This window comes from Neofelis nebulosa, chromosome 1, assembly GCF_028018385.1.
Source record: "Neofelis nebulosa isolate mNeoNeb1 chromosome 1, mNeoNeb1.pri, whole genome shotgun sequence".
NCBI classification, from domain to species: Eukaryota; Metazoa; Chordata; class Mammalia; order Carnivora; family Felidae; genus Neofelis; species Neofelis nebulosa.
The window spans coordinates 93647985-93656530 of NC_080782.1; positions in this window are offsets into that span (position 1 = coordinate 93647985).

Here is an 8546-nt window from a genome sequence, read left to right on the forward strand (position 1 = left end):
TTATGTTTTTTTGCATCTTAAAGCTGTTCTATTGCTGTTTCTCTGAGTGAACTTTCAAGAGCCTAAATTACTCTCTTTAGATATGAAGTCATTAATTCCCCCCAGAAATGGGAGAAATTGGATTCTGAATGAGAGTGACAGATTGTTGACACTTACTTTCAACTTTGTCCTCCACTATGAGCCTTCAGATACCCAAACATTTGGTCCAAAATCTACCTGTGAGCAATGTCCATCAGAGTCAATTATTCAGCCCAATTTATACCATTTATTGAGAAATACAAAAAAGCTTATATGTACTAAGTACCTTGCTTTGCGTGGCATGGACTTTCTGTTATCTTCCCAGCACCGAATTCACACAGATAAAGTTTTATTATACCTATAACTAGAAAGGATTTGCTTAACCAAATGAATTGGTGCAACTATATTTTTTAGTTGAACTTTTAACTCAACAAGCATTTAGATAGGAATAGAAAAACAGTATCTTAAGTTAGTTCCAACAATATATATTAACCTCCCTCACTGCTTAATCACAACTACCAGTTGATCTGAGACTTTATAGAGAAAAATCACTAAATTTCTGATTTCTAACTCAGAACAAAACTAGTCACAATGGCTTTGAGACCATTGAATTTAACAATGGGAAAGCAAAATCTGTTTTCAATTCAGAGGGTTTGTGTTAATATCCTTAACCATAACAGATTTATCGGGGGGGGGGGGAGCATAAATATTGGGAATAAGGGTAAATCACATACATTATGTGGAGGATGAGACCACTTAAGAACTGCAAAATACCCAGACACCACTACTGGTTGAGCTTTATTTGATACGGGAAGTAACCTATGAGCAAATGCATAGTGACTGAAGGTTTGTAGCCAAATTGCCAAAACATGTAATTTATGAGTCACTTCAACATTTTTGATCAAGTAGTATGTCTAGACTAAATGTTGGAAAAAATGTGCAAGGATACTGTTTAAAAAGAAATAAGAAATCATTATGGCATGAAGGATTTCAAGAAGGCCAGCATTGAAGAAGAATTATTTCCAGTATTGAAGTGTTAAAGAAAAGTGACCTGCAGGCTCAGGGTAACACTAAAAATATTTGACCTTGGAAATTGAAAATTATAAAGATAGAATAATCTCAATATTTCATTTAGATTCCTAAAAAACACAAGATAGCATTTTTCTTTTGATATTATTTAATAAAGTTGGCTTGCTTTTTTAATCAATGTGTTATTCACAAGTTGAACCTTTATTAAATCTTGAAAACTAATGAGAGTTCTTTGACTTATAAAATAATGTTTAAGAAGTCTACAATATGAAATTGAGAGCTATAGAACACAATATAGGGTCACATTCTTAGCCCTAAGTGAATCAAGGCCAAAAAACATACAGTGACTTAATTCTAAACCCACAATGTAAAATTGCATTCATACTACTGGCAGTTCCAATACTAGTTGAAGTATTAACTATCACAAGCATCTTTTCAAAGAAGTGTAATTGAATCTGTTAACACTTAGAAATTGGATGTAGGAACTACTGAGATGGTTCCTGAATCCCTAGGCAGTTAGTTCAACCTTGCATGAAGAAAAGAAATAGGGGTGGAACTCAGGATGATCTGTACGTCCCCAAGGGATAGAAAATTAATCCCTTTGACATTCCTACCCTACAAAGTAAGGTCTTCCATATCGCCCTTTCTATTCCTAAAACAATTCTTGGAGAACTGGCTGTGTGCCAGCCACAGTGCTAGGGTCAGGGTTATCCAGTGTGGAACAAGACAGATACATCTATCATGGAACCTAGATTGTAATGAAGACCAGCTAACCAAAAAATTAATTACATAAGCAAACAATCTCGAGTAAGGACTCTGAGGAAAACAAAGGATGATTTAGATGGAGTGGTCAGAGAAGACCAGTCCATGGAGTCAATGGGAAAGAACTTTGAAGATTGAAGTGGTGAACAAATTGATAGGACACTAGAATGAGGGATATTACTGAGACAAAGAATGGTGTAAATTGGCTACAAAAACAGACCAAATCATGCAGTTCTGTGAACCCCAGAGAAGGCCAGCCAACTCCTACAAAGGGTCTGACCTTACACAATTGGAGCAGGTATAGTAGTTTAGTCCCTGTAAGGCTACTGTATTTGTGATATTAGAACTGAAAACCCACAGGCAGATAGTCAAGAAGGGAAGGCTAGAAGCTTTAGGATGGGCTGAAACTCATGTCAGTTGTTACTCTGATCTTGCTGCTGTGGATATCCTGCAGAAAGAAGCCAGTGACCTTCATCTTGGAACTAAAAAATACACATCTGGCACAGGAGTCAGAGAAGCTGAAGGAAAGGGTAAGAGTAGCTGTAGACCCAGCTGTGACTTCATGCTAACAAGTTAATCAGCACATCTGTTACAACATGTATGAGCTAATAAAATGGCTACTGCTTTGCCTCCTCATTTCAACAAGACTCTCCCATGGTCCATTCTAACCGGAACCTTAAAGGGAAAGGAATTCTAGGAGATGTAGGTCAGCCTAACCAAGCTGACACATCACTAGGTCATCGTGCCCCCTAAGACCCTTCCACCTGGATCTCTTCCCAGCAACTCGCAACTTCATATGACAAACAGCTTTGTCTTCCCTTTTCAACCTCCTCCTTCTTTGCTGGGTTTCCCTAATTTTGTAAATAGTACAACTTTTCTTCTATGACCAAGACTTTCTAATCCCCCAAATGCTTTTTTTTTCTCTCTAATCCCCATCTTGCTCCTACCAATACGTAACTTAGTTCTATCGTTTTTACCTCTGCAGTACTTACCCCAGGTGTATGAGTTCAAACTCACCAGGTGATTATACAAATCCCACACACAGACTTCACCTTTAGTTTGCTATCAGTCCCATTTTGGAACCCCAGAAGTACAGCAAGGGCAGCTCTTGCCCCCAAAGACATGTACTAGCGAATGAGTTATGGTGGAGGACTAGCATGCTGTTATCATTATTTAAACCAAGAAAAACATACTGTAGACAAGATGAAAGATCTAATAAAAATGTGTTCTTATTCCTGATTCTAAAACTTTAACAGCTGGGCTTTCCCATGTGGAATAATGTTACATAAATAACTCAGCCAGGAAGCAGAGGGGCTGTGAAGAAGTCCAGCAAAATGACAGATGATCTTAGACACCCTGAATATCACACCCAATGGAGTTACAAGGAAATAAGTGGTCATTGGAAGGTACTGGTGAGCTGATGCTGGTATGGTCAGCCGACTTTACAAAACCTGAGTTGTGTATCACTAATTCTACAGAAGTTTCCTTTCTACTTAAGCATATTAACACTCTCTAATCTATTCCATAGGGACTTTTTCTGCTCCGTCCAAATTTCTCATCCTTTAATCAGTCATGGAAATCTACAGAAATTGGCTCTCAGAAAATAAAGTTGTTGAGATTGAAGACAAACACACTCAATTCTTATGTTTAGTTTCCTTTTAAAGAGGACAAAGATCATCAAAGACATCCTATGGATTATTCTTGTCCACATAATGTAGGTATGGGTCATGTTACATTTCCTACTCCCACTTTTTCCTTCCACTCAAATATATATAGTTGCAGTTATGGCACAAATGGCAAAAGGCCTTATGAGAAAATATGAGTGAGGAATAGAACTCCAGCCTCAGAAATTTTGTGCTATTCTGCCTTTCCATTTACCTCATGGGAAAGTGGTGGGAGTATGATAGATACAGAAATTTGGGGCAAGTCTCATTTCCCTTGGGTTTGGGTTAGAAGATTCCTGAAAGCCTTTCCAGCCCTAAAAACAGATGAGTGTCCTGTGTTTATAGTACAGCGAACGTATTCTTCACTGGCCCCTACTTCTGTTTCTCAGTAGTTGTTTAAACATCGACAAAGAGCTTTTAGAGAATGAAAATTCACTTGTTTGGGTTTTTTTTGTTTTGTTTTTTGGATTTGTTTGTTGGTTCGTTGGTTGGTTTAAAGGCGTGTTCTTGGAAATCCCACTGTGGTTGGAATTTCTACTTTGTGAAGTGTACCCAGGACTTCACCTTGCCAGAAATTACGTGAGGGCTCACTTCAGTCTTTTTGAAGAGTTACAGGAAACACCGTGTGATAACAAGAGGGCTTACTTCAGTAGGAGACATTCAGGGGGCATGTGCTGGTTACTCCTTTCTTATCCCAATCCTGAGATTAACCTTATCTATGCATATCAGCAAGAATCAACTCACCCACTGGCTACACCATGCACAGGGAGATATCCACATCAATCTGCAGGGGAAAAAAAGGAGAAAAAATAGAAAATTACTTCTAGGCTTTTAATTGCTTGTCATTTCCCCCTATTCTCTGCTCTGCATAAGTTTTTACTCATTATGATCCAAGGCAATATGCTAATGTAGCTGCCCCTCACCTCTAATCACGCTAGCACACTATGAGTCACTAAGCAAGAGATGCTTCTCTTTTCCACTATTTTTATTCTTTCTTCTAAGAGGATGTTGACCTCCAAATGACAAGCCCTGTGCTTAAGAAATGGTATAATGAACCCATTCAGAATCATATGGGAGACAGAATTCCATAGCACTTTTCGTCTCGTGTCTAGATAATTAAAAATGGTTTTTTTCTCATTACAAAATTTAAATCTTTGAATTAAAGAAAATTTAGAACATTCAAATGCACAAGAAATAAATTTTTCCAGTAATCTTACCAGTCCCAAACAACGATTGTTAACGATTCATGTAAAGATATTGATGTAAAGATAAAACATACATAATTATTTTTACCAAGTGGGATAAAATAGTACACACTATTTTACAGCCTCCAACTTAACATGAACATATTAACACAAATTATAGATTTTTGCAATACCATTTTTTAATAATTGGAGAGTATCCCACTATAGAATACAACATAATTTATTTAACCAATAGCCTGTTATTGCACAACTATTTTGTTTTCTCTTCAGGAACGATATATTTAAAGGACAGCACAGCACAAGTCACATCAGTGTCCTCTAAGATTACATTTTTTTAAGTGAAATGGATATCCCAAGTTTCGACTTAGCCTGCACAAGTCTTTTGTTTAGGATACGAAGCATATGTAGGCACAAGAGTTGACTGTTCACTGCTGATTATTTCAGGGGTACTTGGAAATTTCTCTCCACTCCGCCTCTACTTGCAAACTGAAATCATACCCTTAAAAAAGCTTCACATTCGAATTTTATCAACTTTTAAGAGAGTCGGGCACAGGTCATTTGAAGTCATTCCCTCCCGGCCACCAAGAGTCTTCAATTAAGTACCTGTGTCTATTGGGTGAGGGAACAGTGCTGAAGTACCACATTTGAATCCAGTTCTATTAAACATTGCAAGACACTGAGCAAAATAGGGACCTTCCCCAGGCTGGCCAAAAGAAATGAAGCATCTGAGAGAATAATAGCAGGCACAGGAACTTGAAAAGTGAGCTGAGGCCGTGGGCATGTTATAGAACAATCCAATTTAGCAAAGCACCTCTATGCAACGGCCTGATGTCATGAGGCCATCTAGCCTACTGACACACTTGCTTCTACAGGTTTTCCGCCATTCAGGGTGCACTGGGGCTACAGCTTCATTTTAATAATAGAAGTAGTGGGAGAGAAATTTACAGAAAATTTTTGTAGAATTCATTTATTTGTTTATTCTACAAAATGAAATGTTTATACAGCCATTAAATGTATATTGAGTATATTTTTGACATGAAAGGATGCACACAACATATTAAGTGGTGAAACCATGTTACACTTTATAAAATGTGATTCATTGGTATAAAAATCCTGTACTTGTGTGCGCACACACACACATTTATAAATACCAGCTATAAAAAATGCATACCAACATAATAACGGCTTTCTCTAGGAGGTAGGAATACAATGGTTTTTCTTCCCTTTTATTTTTTTTAATTTGGATTTTTATGGTGAACACCTATGATAAAATAAATGCTTAGTATAGACATTTGAATTTCATGCTCTACTTTTCCTTCATGCTTGTTATTTTCAGACGATCAGACTCTTGTTGCAACTTGCTTTATTGATTTTTTTCCTCTTTGTTTCATTCCCTTGAGAATATGAAAGGTCTTTGTCGTTTTATCTCTGAATCCAATTCTCTATCTCCCCATTCTCCCACTTGCTTCCTCAAACTAGATGTTTCATATGAACTTAAAGTATTTAAGGTTGGTCACTCCTTATTTGCCTTTGGAAAGCCAGAATGTGAACAGTATTTAGTAAACTTTCATCTATCGTGTAAATTCTTAATTCTTTGAAGAAGCACAAATGGACTGATTTACCTCCTAATGCCCTGACTTCAACATTTTTAACCATCAAGAAAGTAAATAATTTAAATTTAGAACTGACAAAAAACAGACTCCATTATCTCTAACATATATGCATTAAGAACAGTCTGTCAAGGGTTTTGTGTAAAGGCTAAAGATAATAAACTTAAAATGTATATATTAGTCAGTGAACATTTTACATATACATTAGAGTCAGTGTGATCCAAGTTCCAGAATTAAATGTCTTGGGTTGAATATAAAACTAATGCCAAGTAAATGAGTTTATTTTCTGCGTAACAAAACTCCATTCTCTTCTACCTTAAATGAAATGAAATGCATCTATCTGAGATTACATGGCACAAGGACATCATCTTCTTAAACATTCCTTATTCTCTGGTTTATGACAATAATGGCAAACATATATCCATTCACTTTACATACCTTATAATATACTGGGGAATTTGGTATATATTCCACTATTCAATTATGTATACTTTGAGGCTTTAGAAAAAATGAAGTATTTGACAAGGCTTAGAAAAAAAATAAAAAAACACCGTGCATGAATGATTTTGTAGTTGTATATGGATTGAACATTTAATTTTTTTTTTCTGTAATAAAACCAGGTTAATGAATGGACAATGTGTTGAAGAAGACTATTACATAGGAGTTGTGACTAGGAACTCCTCACTAGGAGTTCTTAGCATATCAAAAGGATGTCTAAGTTTTAACAATTAGATAAGGAATATAAGTGTCAAGTGTCCTTGAGGCATAATTCATTAGTTTTAGGATTGTGGATGGATGGAACTCACTGAGTGAAAAACTTTGATCCTTTTGAAAGACAGCCTACTGACCAACCCCATTACTCATGTGCTCTGTGAGGAAGTAGGAACTGTTGAACATTCTCAAAGGCATAAAATAAAAATCCTGCCTCACACTGTACAGAGAGTCTCCCCTACACCATGCCACCAGAATTGTGGACTCCTGGACTAATGTCCCTGCTTCCTCCACTGCTGGCCCATTTCACTCTGCTTTTCCAAATCTTTCATTTCCAATGAAACATCAGGGCTGATCAGACAGAGTTCTTATTTGCAAATAACAATGACTCAGACCAAATTAAGCAGAAAATAAATTTATTGGAAGGATATTTGTTATCTCAAAAGGATATTAGTTATCTAATGGAATAACCCAGAAAGCTGGTACACCAGGGAAGAAAATGAAACAAGAACATAGGGCAGCTGGGGAGCTGAAACCTCAGCCAAACTGATGCCACTGCTGAACGCTGTGCCTTGTCATTAGCCCTCTGTCATATGTTCCTAAATGTGGTATCTCTATAGGCAATATAAACTCTTCACTTTCTCTGCTTCCATGCAACATGTTCTACAAGTTCAAAATCCCCAGATTAAATGTACTGGTCAACTGCTACCACAGTGGAGCTGCAGAGCAAAACTACTCCAAAATTCAATGACTTAAAATAACGATTTTTATTTGTATGTGGATCAGCTGAGGGTTAACTGATCTAAGCTGTGCTTGGCTGTGCTTGGCTGTGCTTGGCTCAAAACTTCAGGTTGGGTCCTTTGTGAACTCCTTAGCTCCTATTCTTATTGGATCAATGGGCTGCCTGACATTTCTTCTCATGGTAATGGCAGAAGTTCAAGATAGCAAGCCAAAATGTATAAACACATTTCAAACCTCTGCAACATAAAATCTACCTACACTCCATTGGCAAATACAAATTATATGGCAAGCCCAAAGCCAAGAGGCCAGTGCAAAACATTCCACCTCCAGTGAGAAAAGTGTCAAGTCATATAGCAAAAGTCATTGAAACAGACTGTGATGAAGAATTGGGGCTAATGTATTAATTTATTCTAGTGATAATTCCTATTGGTCAAGTTCAAGACTTGTGATCGTGTCCTCGCTGCCAAGGGGATGAATAGATCAAGAATCTGATCCTTTCTACTCCTATAGGGAAGAAAGGATTCTACTGTAAGAGTGTTCAAATGCTGAGCAGACATCAAATCACCAAACACACATCAAAAGTGCCCAATCATGCTTTCCCATTCCCTTCAATTAAGTTCCAAGAGATAATAAAGAAGTGACATACCTGGGAAGTGGAAATTAAGAATAGGAATTTGGAGACTTAGGCTACATAGCAAGAAAAGAGGAGGAAACATCATTTTTCCCAAATAATGGCAATGAGATGATCATACTTGTAAGACCTTTGCTCTGGCTCTACACAGAACCCTGAGTCAATATGCTATTCT